Consider the following 20,743-nt stretch of genomic DNA (forward strand, 5'->3'; position numbering starts at 1 on the left):
TTTTCAACATGTATCATAAACATTTTGTATGCATTTCAGTTGCATTTGATTGATTGCACGAATTCGTGACGTCTCGTGACCTATATAATTGAAAGCGGATTTCTATTGTTTTTTGCCATTTATTTTAACTCTGCAAAATGATATCGGACAGTGAAAGTGACGAAAGCGAAATAATAGCTCCTCGCCGAGGAACTCGACAAATCAGCAGCTCTACTGATTCTGAAAATGAATTTATCGACAATAATCAATTCCCAAGTAATAACTCCTTATATGACTTTGACAACGAACCCGAAATTGAAGAGCTTTTAAAAAATTGATAAATATTTATAAAGCTTGATTGAAAAATAAATATAAATACGTATATAAAAAAAATGTTTCGTGCCACTGATGCGCTGGCAAAGAAAGTAATGAAATACGACAATTAATGACGTCAACAACGATCGTCGTAGCAATCTTCGCCGATTTCAAAACAACGATTTATCGTTGTTGTAGCAGTCAAAGGGTTAACATTAGAATAGTATAATACTATGATTACTAACAAAATTAAATTAAAATTGTAGAATAGAAAATGATCAGTAGATCAGTAGCTATTAAAATAGATATAAGATGTATTGTGAACATAATTTCGTAATAATAAAAATAAAAAAATTACAAAAAATGACACTACTCCACCAAAAGTCAAGTCATAACATACATATTTTTTTATTTTTATTTTTATTTTACATATATACCAGGAAGGCCTTACAGGTAAATCCCAATGCGCCTTCTTGGCCAATTACAAATACAAATGCAGCATTTTTATTATAAGTCGTTGAATTGCGAGACACTGAAAAAACTCGCAAATAAACGAGACATCTATGAATTGTACATGCATTTTTATTGTACATCAATCAAATTTCAAATAGTGGTGACATAGTAGGTAGGAAGGATTTTTATCCAATTTTTTTTTCCGGGAACCGTTTCAACAATGAAATCAGAGAAAATTGGCAAACTCTGATAGGAAACGATCAACTTGGAGTCACAAATATAAGGCATGTATTAATCAATGAAGCAAAATGTTAAATTTGAACCAAGCCAAGTTATATGTTACGAGTGGTTTTACCCGGCTTCGCTCGGTATTTGTAATATAAACAGCTTAAACATGGCTTATCTAACAATAAACATTCATTAGTTTTTTTTTATTAAATTTATTTTTATTCGAAAAAAAAAAATTCAACGATATCGTCGTGATAGAAACTTTGATTTTTTTTTTGATGCTCCCAACCACACCTCACATAGTAACATAGTTACAAAGTATTTTTCGAAATTATATATTAGATATATAAATATAATGTAAGGTAATTTATAAGCACGCACACGTATTATAGTAAAATGTTGAGTGAGCGCATTACACGCTCACCGATCCAGATCCAACCCGTTCGAAATTATGAATGAATGGACCACTTCACGCTGATGGTTGTGCGCCTCGTTCGCGTGTATTTATTTTATTAAATACTATCTGAACCCGGCATGCGTTGTAATGCCACAATAACGCATGCAATTCCCGTTCCCGTTTTTGGGCGATTTTTTTATAGAAACCGAATGTGTGCGAATGCACACAATAACTCATGTAAGTTTCATCGCAATCGGTTGAATGGAATAGGAACGCATACGCGACAGACACAGACAGACATTGATTATATATATATATATAGATCTCTAGACACAACATATACTCCTGGCATTCTAAAATTTGTTTTTTTGAAATCTCCATACGGGTTGACGCGACTGCCACATACCCACAAACATGCATACATCGCGCCCGTTTTATTTGCATTATATTTAATAAATCGTTTGATTTATATCTTGGACCTTTCTATCGTTGTGGTTTATTGTACACAACAAATGTGCGTGTGTGTAAAATTTGCAAATAGCTCGGTTTCGGGTAAAAATAGTTGGCGCCACTTTATTTTGTACACGCGCTAGCACCGCATTCAATATCGATTGGGGATTTTGCTCGGGCTGAAGATGATGATGATGATGCCCAAGGTCCGCAGAACATAAGCAGTCCATCATAAAACGAGTTATTTTTCTTTTCCTTTTCGCAATCATCGTACGTATTATAAATAAAAGACAAGGTATTCGGGTGTTAACCCTGTAGCATGTGGCTGCAAAACAGAGATAGGTATTTATTCTCATGTTGACGTCATACTCGTTTGTTCGTCCTTTCATTTACATAAATCGTTTATTTCAATGCGATTTTAAATTAAATATTCAGATCGAATTTAAAATATGTAAAAATCAAATATACCATTATTCTTGGCTTTTCACCATCTCACTGAAGGCCTTTCTAAACAACCATTCACTCCTTTGTTACATACATATATAATATGTAAGTTTCTTCCATCTAACTTGGTGCTATTTTTCAATCAATTATATTAACTCACATACGTTGTTTTTATCAAAACTTCATTCAGGCAGTCTATACAGCGTGTTTTTAAATCTTTCAAACTTCATACAAGTATTATTTAAAAGATTTAATTTCTAGCTTCCATTCATAGATATCATACCAGCATATATCTTTATCCAAAATCTCGGCTTTGTTTGTAAGGAATAAATAATATTCTAAAATAATAATATTCAAAAAAGATTTCAAATCCCCAGATATTGATATTGGTTTGATATTGACTGGTTTGTTCTCGCGTATCATACATATGTATTTCTCAAATTGAATCTTTCATTCAAAATAATAATATGAAAATAATTTTGTATATAAATTATATACAAAATTGCATACAGAATTCACCACAGTTTAAGAAACATTGATCTGATAATTCATACGGTCGAAGACTGTAGAGTGTAGACTGTAAGCTGTATTCTTTGGTTTATCAATGATTCAAAAACTGCAATTCAAGAATATGTACATAGACCCAAAGCTTCCACACCTTCATTGTGTAATATAAAATGAATTTAAATATAATTGTACAAATTAATGCAACGATGAGAGATTTATTTAAAAAAAATTGAAAATTCGGGCGGTCCATAATGAGTTAAAGTGACGTACAAATCTGACGAAGGGAAACACGAAAGAAATAAATGAAAGCTAAACATTTGATCAAGGTAGCGATAAGTGGTTTAATTCAAACATGAATCTAAGCATTTCAATTGGGATTTAAAGATGATCTGATGAAAGATCAGTTATATAAATGGCTGTGAGATAATTCTGAGTATTCCTCATTGTAAAACAAATCATACAAACAGCTGAATGTATTATGATCTGACAATGAATCTATGTAAGTTTCAACAAAACTGACCTCTGCACTATTACACTCAGACCACACACGTCGAACATAAACATTTCATACAATTTTCAAGTATAGACCAGTGAGCAGGAAATACCGATTGTAATAGACAGTTCTATGCGAGCTGATAGAAAGAATTTGCGAAAAAATCTCAAGAGCGCTTTTCCAATTTCGAAATATTCAAAATTTCATCTTAGAAAAATACTATCAAAAATTAATATTCGTATTACACTAAATATTGGCAATCATCGATCGATATCTGATCATGAATGATACATATAATCGATTTCACAGCAGCAAGTTCAATATCAAATCTTGACGTGCATTGTGCAGCAAAGATATATGAAGGGCGAACGAGACAGTGTTGTATGTATGTACCTTGCTACGATTTACGAGCTACCATAATTTAGAACGCAAGACAAGTCGAAAATAATTTTGAATTTCGCGAGAATAGTGCACGCATTGTAAATTGAGCAACCAGAAACAAATACGCTGAATGACTAAGAACAACAAAAAAAAAGTATAAAAAAGCATTTCAGTGATATTTTAAACGCGCGCCGGGAGAAAAGTCAACGACTTTAAGAACACCGATACATAACATTAATATGTAGATAAGCGCAAAAGAAAATTCATCAATGATTTTTGAATGAAAATACTGAAGGAATGACTAGCTTTGTCTACGACTATTGCGTTATGAATTGTAGCAATTCATAAAACACAGCAAGATGAAATGAAATATGGCACGAAATTAATCACAGATTTTCTTGGCAATCGAGTTCAATACACGGTGCATGCAAACAAGCCACCGTACAACGGATCCTCAAACATAATATGCAACTAGACAAATTTTACTATATAATAATGTGGTAAAAAACGTGAAAAATCATCGGCTATTTGCACCAGCGTGTGGTTCAGCGAGGGTATTTTACGAGGCGAATTAAGTTCGCATAAATCGTGGTCAGCGGTTAGCAAGTACTCACATCTGAGATTAAATATACACGAGAAAATAAAAGCAACAAGCGGAGGGGAGTGAAAAAAAAGAAAGTTTGTGTTCCAACGGGTACACTAATATTGCGCTAATCGGCGTGAGTCATCCGCTAAATCAGCTCGCCGGGATGCGACACGTTGCCAACGTAAGCTCTGCTCGACCGGAGAGCTTTCAGGATGGCATGCAACGAGCTTCAAAAAGCTCTTCTTGTCTTGCTTTTTGTCTGTCTTTTGTCAAGATTCGGCATCGACGATTGCGAGCGACGTTAATCCCACCGGAGCCATTGGCCAGACGCGTATTTGACAGCCTTTCGTAATTCGTTTTTGCGCGACCTCGAAATCGATTTTAGATTAAACATAACATAGGCAAAGAAATCTATTCATTCGTTAGTAACATCGTTTCAACTCGAAACATATATATGTAATTGTATAATTAGTTTAAAATTGCACAATGTAAAATCTGCATACGGGCAGGGACAAGTATTGAAACTCATAAGCAAGATTCGTCTATAGGGAATACCATCAAAACTGGTTTTTGTATGAAAAAACTATATTTACATAGAATTTAAATATTTACATAAATGCAATACCTTCAAAAACATTTTTCACGATCCATCATTGAAAAACTCACGATCTAAAGCAAGCTGATACGAACTAATTATGTGTAGATACATATGTATGTACAGCAGCAGTCACATAAAACGGAACGCTTAAGCGAAACATGTTTTTGCGTGAAATTTCGGTAATCTTATATAGAACCAAAACCGAAAGTCATTTAAATGATAGGTTGTACCATAGTGCATTCGTGTAATACCAAACGTGAAAAAAAAAAGTTGACAAAAATGAGTTGGGGAGAAATTTAATGGAGGGCAGATTTTACGACCGTCCGTTGACTTCACGGTTAAATGAAATTTGAAATGAAAATAACACTATACATATACATTTTTAATTTTATTACAGTCACATATTATTATTTACAACTTATAAAAAAGAAATTAATATTTTGTAGCGGCTCCTTTCTATTTTATAACTTCTTTTATTCGGTTTGGCATGGAATCTACTAAAGTTTTTAAATTTTCGATTGGGAAGTCTTCGTACCATATCTTTTCTATTATTTCTTTCAACGATTTAAGAGTAGTAACATTGTTCTTCCTTATACTGTACTTGATACCCATCCATAAATTTTCGATTGGATTTAAATCGGGACTATTGCCAGGCCATGGTAGTGTCTTTACACCCATTTCTTGTAAATAGTCCCGAACCAAAAAAAAAGTAAAAAAAATAAATCAGTTTTTTGATTGAAATTTTATAATTTATATTCAATGCTATCAAATAAAATGAATACTCACCAATTTAGCTCGATGACAAGGGGCAGAGTCATCTTGAAAAATTATATCATCGGTATATGAAAGGTGGTTTTCCATCGATGGGACAAAGCTTTCTTCTAAAAATTTTTTATATTTTTTTCCATCGATGGCACCTTGTAGAAACTCCAATTGTCCAATGCTATGGTACGAAAAGCATCCCCAGACCATTTGACTTGGAGGATGCTTAACGGTTTTAAGGGTACAATTTTCATTATACCTTTCGCCAACTTTCCTTCGGACATACGGAAAACCATCAGGACTATAGAGGTTAAACTTTGATTTGTCGGAAAGTATCACTCGTTGCCAATCTGATGGACTCCAATTTTCACGTGCTTTTGCCCATTCCAATCGATTGTTTTTCATTCTCTTGGTTAGTAGTGGTTTTTTTGCAGCTTTCCGACCGTACAGTCCAGCTTCTCTGAGTCGCCTTCTTACTGTTGAGTCGCTGATTTCCATGGAAAATTGTGAAGATACATCTGTTCTTATTTCTACAGCAGTTTTGAATCGCTGCTGTAAAGATAATCTGGTTATTACACGGTCTTGCCTCTCCGATGTGCATCTTTTCAGTTCGGTCCCCTTCTTACGATCAAAACTTCCAGATTCTCTTTTTTTTTATCAGTATTCTCGAAACAGTCGATATAGAACATCCCATTTTCTTGGAAATTGACCGAAAGGAAAATCCTGAACTCGCCAATGTCGCGATTTTTACACTCTTCTGCAATGATAACTAAGCTCGTTTTTTCATGTTGACGTGTTAAAATTCGAATTTGATGCTTTCTCCTCGAAAACCCACACTAAACTGAACTCAAATCTTAGAAAACAATCATATTTAGAATATTTGGTCGTTAAAAACCCTACACATAAAGGGATAATCCTTTAATGACCTCGAAGTCGTAAAATTCACAAGCGTTCCGTTTTATGTGACTGCTGGTGTATGTATATTCAGAAGCCAATAAGAAAACCACGAACTAGAAAATATCCCGAGAAACAGTTTTATTATGAGACGGTATTTTTTCTGTTAAATTTAGTGGAAGGATTTTAAAAGTTGCATACATAAAAAATAAAATCACCATTTTAAATTCTAAGAATTAAAAGCGTGGCAAATATGTCCGAGTTTCAAGAGGAAAATATTTTCAAAAATATAATCAACAATTTTTTTAAATTTCTTTTTAGTAGATGGAACGGTTTCTATTTCTTTCATATTATGGAATCAAATATCAATGTTCCACTGATTTTTTTCATCTAGTGCAGTGTTTCTCAACACGGAGTGCACGGATTTTGGGGGGGGGGGGAGGGGGGAAATAAGCAAATCATTAATACTTGTTACATATTTTTTTGCTAAGAATTCCATTCAAGAATTATAAAAATAGCAACACAATTATTGTTCTCTGCATGAAATGATAGCAAAAGTCGTAGTCTTGAAGCTAGTTATTATATTTCTTTTCTCTTTTCTGGAATAAAGCATTCAACATATGTATATGTACATAGGAGACTAGGGGAGGATTTAGCTAACCACTTCCTCGCGGAAGACCGCTATAGAAGTCATGCTTAAAATGCAAGTAGCGCGAATGGCGTGATTCACTGTGTAAACAAAATACTTCAGCTGTTAATTGACATATATGGTTACTTGAATAAATATAACAATATATATTGATGTCCGAAAACTCGATTTGCAAATTCACTAAAAAAATCATTAGTCAACGCGGCTAAGGGTTAAACCAGTTTTCTCGGAAAAGATCTGGAAATACATGGCGAAGACGTAAAATAAATTTCACTGAGCAATAATACTGTAAGTAATAGAATATACATATAAGATGGCCTAATATGTAGAAACACTTATTGAAAAGTTGACAGCAAGAAAATTCTCAATGCAGATAGAATCTGTAAGAGACAGTGAACCTGTATTGATGGCTTATGATGGTCTTATTAATGGCTTAAGACCTACATTTATTTTTGGAATCTAGAGCTATATCATTATAACAGGGAGGGAGGGGGGGGGGGGTATTGAGATTTTTGAGGTATTGAAGTGGAGCGTGGCACAAAAAAGATTAGGAAACACTAATCTAGCGTTTTACATGCAACCATCAAATTCGTGCCCGATCATCATACATGGCGGTAAACTTATGCAATCATTAAATACATACATATGTATGTTTGTGTTGGAAAAGATTTTTGTCATGTTTGTATGCAAGTCTACTTAAAATAGCCAGTATTCCAGATGAATATCAACTATTCCACTTTTGAGAATTACACTCACCAAATGGAACCACTTTATAATGCATTCCAAATTTAAAGACAACAAACACGCTACTAGTTTACGATTACTGCTGAGATCAAGAGTGGAAATGTCTCAAGCACTTGATCATTGAATAACACTAAGTGGGAAGGCAAAATTAAAGCATTCGGAACAGTTGAATGTATAGCGCCGCTAATGTTCGAAGACAGTTCAGCTCATGCCGACATAGATCGGAGGAATAGTTGCGATAGTTGTGCACCGATGCAGCAATGCACTTGAGGTGCCAGAAGACGAGGACGAGGGGATCACCGCAGACGACGACGATGATGATGATGATGCACATCTGCCGCGTTACTCATCGAGGGAAATTCACGGACAAAGTTTTACAGACGTACCTACGCAAAACGGACATCGGCATCATTTTTCCGTTGCGAAAGATCCGCTCGCACTGCGATCTTCACAGTTGTCGTGAATCATCGGCGGGGTTGGAGAGGTCGCACTTCCGGGAAATCTAAAAGCGCGGGCCGCGCGTTACACCCGGAGAGATTAACGACCCGTTGGGATGGGATGTTCAACTCGTAACAAACACCAACTTCTATTATTAATGCCGGGAATCACTCTATTTTCGGTGCAACGAACGGCCGACGAACCGGAGCACCACACGCACAAATTATATTATACAATTCCCGGAACGAACTTTCACAGTTCTCTTTTTCCCGAACGAACGCACGACCCAGGATTTCCCGCGAACACGTGCTCTCGTCGATGACTAATTCCGAAACGAAACGTTTTGGAACTTCTGAAAATTCACGCATCCGAATGAGAACAAAGAACACGTGTCGATTATATGTATGTGTATATTCTCGGTAATTGAGGACTCATACTTCTTATATTTTCGTTTAATACAGTCGTAGCAACAGTGCTTTCGACATATAACCGATTATACAACGCCAATGTATACTTTTCTTTAAACAAATCTAATAATAATATCCCTATAAATGTCAGAATACATATTATAGACCATTCGAGATAATCCAACCCATTAAATGACTACCATTTAATACGATCGACTTAATGCTACTTGGCTATTGTCGAAAATAAAATTTAGATTGATCATCTTCCTGTTGGAATTTAAATAACGAAAAGTGCATTTAGTTATCTAAATAAAAAAGCATCACATAGACGTCAACATGAAGGCATTCACAGAGCAATAGCAGAAGAATAAGTGCATATGTTACATGTCCAAGTGTACATTTCATTTGTTAACGAACAAACTTTTAAGTATTCATTCGTTTGTTCCATCCTCTATGTATGTATGTATAACGCTGGGTTGCAATATTTTTAATGTTAGCGGAAATTATATCATCTTTGTAATGTGTTTATTGTAGGATTTCCCTTTTAAATACATTTGCGTTTTGACATCAATAAGGTTTTGACAGCTAAAAGTTTCATGCGACAGCTGTTGTTAGCACTTAAACTAAAACCAATAGTTCGTGTATCAACAAACTCGTGTTCATGAACGAACCGGAGTGAAAAATTGGGATTTAATTTATAGCCATTGTATGTATATAAATAAAATCTCGCAAAAGTTTAAAATATGTTGTTAGATATTCCATATGAAAATATCTACCCATCAAATTTATTTCCTTTTTAAAATTATTGAATAAATCATCCAGTAGGGGGAACGAATAATAACTTGACGTATTTTATTGCCGCTTATAGCTTTTGGTAAAATTTGAAGTATTTTATTCTAAATAACAACCGCGTACATCACATAAGTATATGGTAGATGATGAGACAAAATCCAGTAACCATTATTTATATTATTTAAATATAGAAATAGTGAAAATAGATGTGGTGTCTGGTTGCATGTCGCACGTGGTGTCATAGGAGAGGAATTCGAAACGATTTTGGCTACAATTAAACAACATCGATCATTTTTCGCGAATGCCAAACATCATCGGTATTTTTCGAAAGTTGTGCAACAACGACGAAAATAATTTAAATTAATGATCCTAACGAAGCACGTCGTCGGAAAATTCTATTTTTTCCTATAGGCATGACGGAGTCGCGGGTAAAATTAATCACGTATTCAACTACCCGTTCGACCGGAAAATCAAAATCGGTTAAAAAAAAAAAAAATAATGAAAATTTTCGGAACATTAGCGTCGTAATTAAAATTCGAGATTGGAAAGCGCTGGTGTTTCTAATACATTATGTTTTAACGCAGGTTGACAGGGGCTAATCTCACTATTGCGGTCGAGCTGAACGCGTGAATAATCGGCGACGAAAAAAAGCGAGACAAACGAGGAACGCTGTTCTAGGTTGGAAAAAAATAAATTAAAACAAAAGAGACGTCCCGACGCCCCTGGCAGATGAGTCACAGAGGCGTCTCGCGTCTTCCGGTGATCGATGGGGACGCGTCGTGTTCAGCGGCAGATGGACCCCGGCGATGCGTCGAATCAGCGATTTCCTTTTCAAGCCGTAAGAAAACTGCAAGGTCGCAAATTGTATTTTAAACGATGATGAAATAAAAAACTCAAATTTACAACCGATTAATAAAAATCGACAAGCGCAAAGACTTTCCAAAGTCTAAAAAAAAGTTATACGGCAATAAATTTTCAAACGATTGTACATATGCTAAGAGTCGACTTTGATCTCTGGGATTTTCAAAATAGTAGGGGTTGAAAATAGAATTTGGAAATAAAACACGTTGCTTTGGTGACGTGTTTAGATTTAGATTTGGGTATTCTTTAATGTTTAGTGAAAAGCAAGAAAAGCGATGTCGAATCTATTCTAAAAAAAAAACTAAATTAAAACACAGAATACCATTTCAAAAGATATGTATACGTACTAGCACCTCATTAGATGACAAAATAGTAGAAGTAGTAAATAATTATTTATATTTGGGTCAAATAATTGACATGTCCGGTAGTAAAGAAGATGAAATAAAGAGACGTATGCAATTAGGATGGAGTGTATTTGGACGATTGAATGTTGTTTTTAAATAAATAAAATGCCACTGCCTGAAGAAAAAGATTTCCGATCGATGCGTTTTGCCTGTGATGACGTTTGGATGTGAAACTTGGACATTGAACGCCAAGATGCTACACAAAGTCCAATGCACTCATGGAAGTATAGAACACTGTATGTTCGGCATAACGAAAGACAGGAAGTGGAATACGTGAGTGACAAGAGTAGTGGATTTAGTGAAGAGATTGAAATGGCAATGGGCGGGCCACGTGGCTAGAAAAATGGACAAAAGAAGTACTAGAATGGTACCCGAGAGAACGCAAAAGGAAGACCGCAGGGAAGATGGGTAGACGAAATTAGGAAAATGTGTGCGGTGAGATGGATAGATGAGAGTTGCGCAAAACAGAGACGAATGGAAGCGTGTAGGAGAGGCCTTCATCCAGCAGTGGATGGTGCATGGTGATGATGATCACGATAGGCCTAATACGGTTTAAATATACGAAAACAAAACATTAATCGGGTTGAAAACCGATCTGTATTTTTGTATTGTACGCTTAAATTAAACACAACAACAAAAATTTAAACAGGAAAAATAACACAAAAAAATTTGCGGATTTCATGGAAAACAACAAACTGCGACATTAACTGCGCCACATCTCGTGACTCATGACAACAGAGATTCCCGGGAAAAAAGGGAGCGCATTTAGAACAGGACATTCTTGAACAGCACACTTCAGAGTACATCTATAAAAGGCGAAAGGACCATTCCCGACAGCACACAGTGTTCATGCACATGTAAAACATACACACGTTCAATATACACAGTGACAATCTACATATGTACGTAGGCTAGAGACCGTCTGTCGTCTCTACGCGGACTTCTCAAAATACACGCGGTCCTCTTTCTAGGTAGTGAAAGTTCTAAGAATTCAACAACTAGAATAAACCGAGAGCAGTAGTCGTTGCGGTGTTCCTCGCTGATTCATCCCGACGACAACAACACACTTGTGTGCTTCGGATGACTCGTATGCACCACCGGGGCCAAACAAAACTCGACCGACGAATCTAAATACAATGCCGTCCAACGCAACGACCACATGAGACAGTATTGATTGATCGCTCAAAAGAAGCAAATGAACTCGGATAAATCGCGTCCGTATGAGCAACGAGGTCACATGTTTTACAGACAATGAACCAGAGATGTAAATTGACGGGAAATTCGTGTATATTGAAACCGAATGTGGTTTACTTAGGATTTTTACCACACACAATGTGTGTGGTAAAAATCGTATATACGTTTTTGTTTGGAAAGTGTAGTAATAACTGCATGGCTTACACATGTACATACATATGTTCTACATACATCTACCCCAATTTACTATTGTGTTAAAATGTAAGACTAGATAGTACATAAATACATATATTTATAATATTCAGGTATTAAAGAACATACATAATTTGTAGCGTTTGCTTATTTCAATAGAAAATTTCGTGGAAAACTTGAATTTTTCCGGGCATGATGTCAAAACAAAGTCATTTTTAGTTGTTCGTCTTATTATTCAGATCTTATAATTATATTTAAAGATCAAAACAATAGACCATTTACAGTTCCAATTTCCCAGATTTTACCATCAGTACCATCAACAATTTCCACAGATTTTTTTTCTTGAGATGAATTTGCTGTTACATACATGTATGCGTTTTAAGACATGAATACTTACTTCATCGAATTATTAATAATTTAATTCCATCATAATTATTAATAATATCATTATTAATAATTTAATTCCATCATAAAAAATATGCTGATTGACCGAAATTAATTATAATGTACATAATACATATGTAGATAAAAAATATATTGCGTTCCTTTTTTATTAAATATTATTGCCAAAAATTATAAACCATTATGAAAGCTGACAAGCAAACTTTATCTATGTACATAATTGATAATGAGAGGAAATATCGTTTTTATGTACATATGTATGATCAACACAATCGACATAAACAAGCTGATGTCTACCGTTAACGGCCTGCAGACCAGTGGCGACTTGTTTATATGGCTGCAGCCTCCCAGTATAGTTCACACGCATGCTATTTTTCATGCTTTCAACGAGTCAATACAGCCCGATTCGTCTATGCAGCTCCCCCCCCACTGAATTATCCTTACCCTTTGAATTATCAGGCGCTGCAGACCACACTCAAAGTACATAGTATGAGGAAAAATCTACAGACACGAAGTAGTAAGCGAGGCGTGTTTTTTTTAGATAGTTTTGCACATGTGAAAAACACGTTAGCACGTCTCATCTATGCTATGACAATCCAGGCCAAAACTAAACCCCTGGAGTGCTTTTGGTGATATTTTATCCTGGTTTATTAGGTTCACTGGTTTACATAGGTTTGACAGTGATCGATAATGGATTGATTCACATATTTGAAGAAAAGTAGGAGAAACCTATCGAAATAACAATGAACTGAGGATACGTCCATCATAGCCGGAGTCTACCAGTTATGAAATGATTCAGTATGTTTGCGTCCAAAGAGTTTGTCATTGTGTGCAATGATGATGCACATGCGCAATCTGTCAACTGGCAGTTCTTTAAACGATTTTCAAGTGATGCACGAAGGCGTGCATCAGAACACTAGTCATATACATATATATATAAATAACAGAAGAAAAAGGTATATTTATTAATACGGACGTACATTTTGCGGGTGAAGCAGAGAAAATGAGGTCGACAGTAAAGGGACCGCGGGATGAAAAGTTGAACGTGCCGACTTTTGACGAGCGAACGTTTACGATAAACAACGATAAATTTACGTTTGATTTCTGGTCAAAACGAGCAACGCGTAAAATAGACCGGCCACACTTACGCAGGAATCTCTCTCCGCCGTGAGCCATCTTGACTCATCGAATATTTAACGCTCGACTGGGTCTGCTGCTGCTGCTGCTTCTGCTGGGGCTGACGATGATGATGCCGTTGCTGCTGCTGTTCGAACGTGGCGGCAAGTTACGAAAGAAAGTTATTTTTGAGAGAGCACAACGGGGAATCGGCCCGATGCTGCAGCACCACAACGCGAAACATGACAGGTTGACGATGTGCAGAATCCGCTGAAAAACGCTTTTCCAATAAGACACGGAGCGTTCAAGTGCACACGCTTTGCTGCGCAACGAGTGACGTGCGTTGATTTAAATTTTATACGAACAAGAAAGAAAAATAACACCCGAGTGATATATACATATGTACATGAGTAAATATTTTATATGTATATATATATATATATATATATATATATATATATATATATATATATATATATATTACGAGTCGTGATTTTCAGCGGTAGTTAACGACGACGTCTGATCTTTATCTCGTACGTCAATGAGGTTTCGAAACCGACGTTCGTAAATATATGGCGGCGGACGCCAGTTTTCCGCGGATTTTCCTCGCTAGCTTGTTTTTAACTGCGAGTTAAAGCGTCACCGTGCCCAAAAGACGTCTCGATAAAAGCTTAGTGAAATTTTACAGCTGCATACTGTGATCTTGTAAATTTTCGAAACGGTCTTATGTATGTATAAAATAAAGGGTATAAGCAGTTCTTAAATTCTAGCGCAGTTCCTAGATAGTACATCTATGTAATTGAAAGGTCTGAAGACAAAATGTTTTCATGTAAAATTATCTTTTTACATACATACGCCTTTAAATCGTCACTTTTAATATGTTCTGAGCCCTTTATAAACCGTTGCAGAAATACAATATTAAATATGCTAGATTCATCAGATTGTCAGGGAAGATTGGTAAGGACACACTCAAAAGCCGGGAAGGGACGCGTAAGTTGACTCCAGCTGCGAGAGTCCTATCTTCATGTAATTATTAATTAGTACGATCTTATTATTTCGACAAGTTTCTTCTACGTTTCTTGCCTATAGCCATATCGATCACTGTCAAACCTACATATGTCAACACAAGGATTAAATATCAACGAAAACAATTCATGGGTGATTTATGGAAAGGATCGCGATGCTACAGACTAGCCTTGCCAGCGTTTTTTGCATGTGCAAAACTGCTTGTGTGTGTGTGTCTTTATCTTGAATACATATGTAGAATTACATACCATTCAGGACTGTGGAGTCGGTCAAAATTTACCGACTCCGACTTTGACTCCAGCTTAAACGATTTTAGTAAAATCGAATTTTCTTGCCAACGTTTAAAAGGGCATTTAAAAAATCGCAAAAAATTTACACGTTATTCAATTAATTGAATTAACAGGTATAAATAAAAACTAAGTTTCATACACAAATAAATCAATGAGAAAAACGAGTTTGGTTTTGGCCACCACACATCAAAATACGTGCAATTCAACAATTTTATTTATAATGTAATTAAAATTCATGATTTTTATAAATAAATTATTGAATTTAAATTTATTGTTAGATTTACTTTAATAATATCGGAGACTACATACATAGTTGACACATACCGTAATACTATTAACTAGAGAAAATAATAAAACGGAATCGGAGTCGGTTGATTTTTAGCGACTCTGACTCCGACACCTCAGCCCTGGTAACATCATAAAGAAAACTTAAGATAAATTTTCTAATACCTCAGTCTTTTCAATAAGGAAATTCAATACACATTATAATTTACAGGAAAATATTGAATATGGATCAAAATAAAGAAATAATTGCTCAATTCCGGAAGCAATGTACATATTTACGTACAGATATGATCAGGTATGTAAGCATGTTAAGTATATATTTTAAAATATTATCAAAACAAACAAATGCGGTATATATTTATGAAATTCATGAAATGAAAAGCTTCAGAATGGACAAGGCGCCAGGGTTTTAATCTCAACATAAAAGTCGGATGCATTCACGAGCTTCATCAACATCAGACACCATCTTGATTTATCTGGGAATGAGATCCTCGGTCGTCGGGAGAGGATCCCGTGCCAAACCAGATGGAATGATATGACACGCAGATAACGTTAGAGTTATTGGACACCACGTGCAGATAATGAATAACAAACGGCGCGTAACCGCACAATTATAACTAGGGCGAAATGTCGAAAGACTCGGAGAGGTGTGAATCACACTTATTTTTCAATATGATAAAAAAATCAAATAAATAAAATAATACGATTTAGAAAAATCAGCACTTTCATTCTAGTAGAGAGACTTGTCACATTCGCGCGAAGACAGCGGATGAAAAAAAGTGTCATATTTTTGCCAACTCGACTTTTACAATCGCAATGTTCACAATCATTCCGACACAATTATGATGTAATAATATGATAACACATGTTTAATTTTTTTTCATTTTGAATATATCGACGACAGGTAAACGGGAGCCGCTCGTACCTATCTACGCAAACGAGCCGATTTTTCGAGATCAAACGGATCCATAACTATCTGCCATTCTGAGCAATACTCCGCTTTAAAACACAGACATATAAATTCGAGTAGTATGTCGAGAAGAAATAAGGTTTCAAGGCTTTCCCAGGAATTATTAAAACAAAAAAAGAAACTGAAATTAAGTAAAGAAAAGCGGCGCTTTTGCTCTGTTTTATGCGGAACACGTGGAAATTGTCTGAAAATGTATTTCACAAAATCGAATCAACAAATTGCGAGAAATTTATATAAACGCTGATATACCAGAAGTGTGATTTTACAGAATGTAAAATACAACGAAAACAAGCAATTTAGTCAGGGCCTGTATTTATTTTATATTATCGGTACAGTGACCATATGTTATTGGAGAAAATAAAGAAAATATAAAGAATATTTTTGTAACTTAAAATGCTTTATAAGTATACAACATTTATTATAAAATGTTAGCATACAAATTTAGAGTTAAAAACAATCATATACACATTCTTGAAATTAATTTTGATATTTTTCACAAGAATGAACTTTTTTAATAACGCGGGTTCGTGCTGTTAAAAAATCAAAAAAATGTATACAGCTTATTTCAAAGTTGCATTTGGTATAAATGCATGCTCCTATATAATGTGTCTATTTTTAATTGGGTTTTCTCATAGGTCCACATATTGTTAATTCACTAATGAAAATATTGGTTCAATGGGGGCATTAGATCCATGGAGATATAAGGAAAATTTTAAAATTAATCAACGATTTTTAAAATTAATCCATATTGGCAGGGCTTATCACTTTGTCGTCATTCTTCGATCTTTTTATTTGTCACTCATCGATCTCTCTAACATTTCTATAGCAGAAAACAGATCCGATTTTTTAAGGTTCCCCGGTATGATCGTCCCAGTCCTAGTGAAACAGCGATAGTAGGCTTTTCAAAAAAATAAAGGACAAAAGGGCAAACTTGGAAAATAAATAAATCTAAAGGACAGAATAGTGAAATAAAGGGCGCTCCTCTGAAATAATGGACACGTCCTTTATTTCACCACTGACTGCTTGATTATTGACTGTAAAAAATACTTGAAACAATGAGCAGTTTACTGTCCGTTCATTTTAATCTATATAGTAGACTAATAATAAAAGTGTAGACCTTCTATTGAACTGTGTATTTAATTTGTTGTTTTTAATCAATAGATTTTAATATAATTAATAAATATACGTAGTTCAGAAAAAGGTACCCCATTTGAAAACTAAGTTATTGTAAATTGTAAAAGAGCAACCGAAATGTATTTATGCTGTTATTATTAAAATGAATAAGTAGTTTCAGTAAAAATGGATTATGTCTTAAAATGTGTTCTAAAAAGTAAGATTTATTTGAATGGAATAAGAATATATCGAAAATATACCTGACTAATAGATGAAGGTTATAGAAAATGATTGTACAAAATAACGTGTTCCATTTTCCGAAGACGAAGATTTGTTTTCAAAAAACAATTTTTTTTTATTTTAAACTGGAAAATGCGAAACCATGCATAATTCGTATGTATTTTAGAAGCAAGGAAATGCGGCATGGAAGAAAATTTTCTATAGCAATAAATTAAATTAAACGCATACATATATCACTGAAGTTTGCTTTCATCATTAATACTCAAAGTATCAAGGGAGTGACAATAAAAATATAATACTTTTATAATCTAGATAAACATCCAAATTGAATGCATTAAACCAAAATTCCATTAAGACAAAGTTCCATTTGCCACTGTTTCCCCATCTTAGCTCAGTTTCAATGAAACGGCAGTATTATATTCGAATTTGATTATGCATACATATATGTACTACACAAATGGGTGAAAAAGCGAGCAACTTACTCATCTCGGTGTCATCCCGTCGATTCTTCGACATGTATCTGTCGTGGGTGATCTTTATGTTGATCATACGTTCGGCCGGCGAATGCAAGGGAGGGAAATTGATACGATTGAATAGAGATAGATAAACACTAGTCGACGGATGAATCGACCGATCGACGAGAGATTGACGATCGGAGAGTGCGATCGAACATTGGCAGAGGCGACCGCGCAAAGGACAGTGGATGCACCAGACTGCACGGCTGCAGTGTTGCAGTGCGTGTTGTCGGCCAGATGCGCTACTGTCGACTCGTTCGCACACGCACACAAAACAATTCGATCTAAACGCATCGAAACCGCGGTCTAAATATAAAATGTCCGAATTGAACACGCACGCGATATAATAATTGTGCAACGTATTCGACAAATTGCGAGCGACGTTTCGATCGGCGTCAACAAAAGTGTAAATTTCAAGCTGGCCAATGTTTTACATACATATGTACATATGCAGTGGCGGACTGGCCATACAAGCGTACATGCCCGATGGCATGTGGGCCCCACTATCCGTTAGAAAATATGGGCCCTCAGTAAAATTAAATAACTTTTTAACTATTTCACGTGTGTAAAAATTTATAGGATACTAGCTGTATTACCCGGCTTCGCTCAGTGTTTATAATATAAACCGCTTAAACATGACTAAGCTAATTTAATTAAAAAAAAAAAAAATTTAAAAATTTAAAAAAAAAATAAAAAAAAAATAAAAAAAAAATAAAAAAAAAATCAAAAAAAAAAATAAAAAAAAAATCAAAAAAAAAATTTAAAAAAATCAAAAAAAAAAAATCTTTTTTTTGCCTTCTAGGGCTTCGCCCTCGGCACCCCCCTGAGCCTTTGCCTTCTAGGGCTTCGCCCCTCCACGCCCCATGAGCAATTGCCGTTTAGGGCTTCGCCCCCATGATCAGTTGCCTTTTAGGGCTTCGCCCCTCCGCGCCCCCATGATTCAAAGCCGTCTAGGGCTTCGCCCCCCTTAGTTAATGCCTTTTAGGGCTTCGCCCCCCGCGCCCCCAAGATTAATTGCCGTTTCGGGCTTCGCCCCCCTTAGTTAATGCCTTTTAGGGCTTCGCCCCTCCGCACCCCCATGATTAAATGCCGTCTAGGGCTTCGCCCCCCTAGTTAATGCCTTTTAGGGCTTCGCCCCCCGCGCCCCCAAGATTAATTGCCGTTTAGGGCTTCGCCCCCCTTAGTTAATGCCTTTTAGGGCTTCGCCCCTCCGCGCCCCCATGATTAAATGCCGTCTAAGGCTTCGCCCCCATGATCAGTTGCCTTTTAGGGCTTCGCCCCTCCGCGCCCCCATGATTAATTGCCGTCTAGGGCTTCGCCCCCCTTAGTTAATGCCTATTAGGGCTTGCGCCCCATGAGGCTGGGCCCACCGGGCCCCCTTCGGGGCCCCACGGGGCTGCGCCCCTTGTGGCGCCCCCTTTTGAGCCCCATGGGGCTGCGCCCCATGAGGCTGGGCCCCCCGGGCCCCCATTCGGGGCCCCACGGGGCTGCGCCCCTTGTGGCGCCCCCTTTTGAGCCCCATGGGGCTGCGCCCCATGAGGCTGGGCCCCCCGGGCCCCCTTCGGGGCCCCACGGGGCTGCGCCCCATGTGGCGCCCCCTTTTGAGCCCCATGGGGCTGCGCCCCATGAGGCTGGGCCCCCCCGGGGCCCCACGGGGCTGCGCCCCTTGTGGCGCCCCCTTTTGAGCCCCATGGGGCTGCGCCCCATGAGGCTGGGCCCCCCGGGCCCCCTTCGGGGCCCCACGGGGCTGCGTCCCTTGTGGCGCCCCCTTTTGAGCCCCATGGGGCTGCGCCCCATGAGGCTGGGCCCCCCGGGCCCCCTTCGGGGCCCCACGGGGCTGCGCCCCTTGTGGCGCCCCCTTTTGAGCCCCATGAGGCTGGGCCCCCCCGGGGCCCCACGGGGCTGCGCCCCTCGTGGCGCCCCCTTTTGAGCCCCATGGGACTGCGCCCCTTGTGGCGCCCCCTTTTGAGCCCCATGGGGCTGCGCCCCATGAGGCTGGGGCCCCACGGGGCTGCGCCCCTTGTGGCGCCCCTGGCGGGGCCCCATGAAGCTACTCGCCTTGCGCCCCCGCGGGGGTGAATCCATTGAAACGAAAAAAACAAATCGGCGCCCATGGATCGAAAAAAAAAAAAATCGAATCACGTGTTCGATGACGTCACCGATCTACGGACGACGACGACGACGACGAAAACGACGAAAACGACGACCAAGGATACATACAAAGTCTCTTTCCAAATTATAGATTAGACTAGCTGTATTACCCGGCTTCGCTCAGTGTTTATAATATAAACCACTTAAACATGACTTAGCTAATTTAATTAAAAATTAAAAAAAAATTTAAAAATTAAAAAAAAAAATTAAAAAAAATAAAAAAAAAATCAAAAAAAAAAATAAAAAAAAATCAAAAAAAAAATAAAAAAAAAATCAAAAAAATTTTTTAAAAAATCAAAAAAAAAATCAAAATTTTTTTTTGCCTTCTAGGGCTTCGCCCCTCCACGCCCCATGAGCAATTGCCGTTTAGGGCTTCGCCCCCATGATCAGTTGCCTTTTAGGGCTTCGCCCCTCCGCGCCCCCATGATTAAAAGCCGTCTAGGGCTTCGCCCCCCTAAGTTAATGCC

General features: G+C 37.1%; 2 protein-coding genes across 3 annotated transcripts in view; both read right to left on the bottom strand.

The window, feature by feature from the left end:
- The window catches only part of LOC143916946 (uncharacterized), a 572,328-nt gene extending 566,801 nt beyond the window's left edge, over positions 1-5,527 (bottom strand). Inside the window, exon 1 of the mRNA XM_077438252.1 lies at positions 4,953-5,527. The gene's annotated coding sequence lies outside the window, so the exon portion shown is untranslated. The remainder of the gene's footprint in view (positions 1-4,952) is intronic.
- The window catches only part of Tak1 (TGF-beta activated kinase 1), a 51,071-nt gene that overhangs the window by 14,486 nt on the left and 15,842 nt on the right, over positions 1-20,743 (bottom strand). The gene's annotated exons all lie outside the window — the stretch shown is intronic.

The sequence above is a fragment of the Arctopsyche grandis genome, chromosome 9 (genome assembly GCF_051622035.1).
Source record: "Arctopsyche grandis isolate Sample6627 chromosome 9, ASM5162203v2, whole genome shotgun sequence".
Classification (NCBI taxonomy): Eukaryota; Metazoa; Arthropoda; class Insecta; order Trichoptera; family Hydropsychidae; genus Arctopsyche; species Arctopsyche grandis.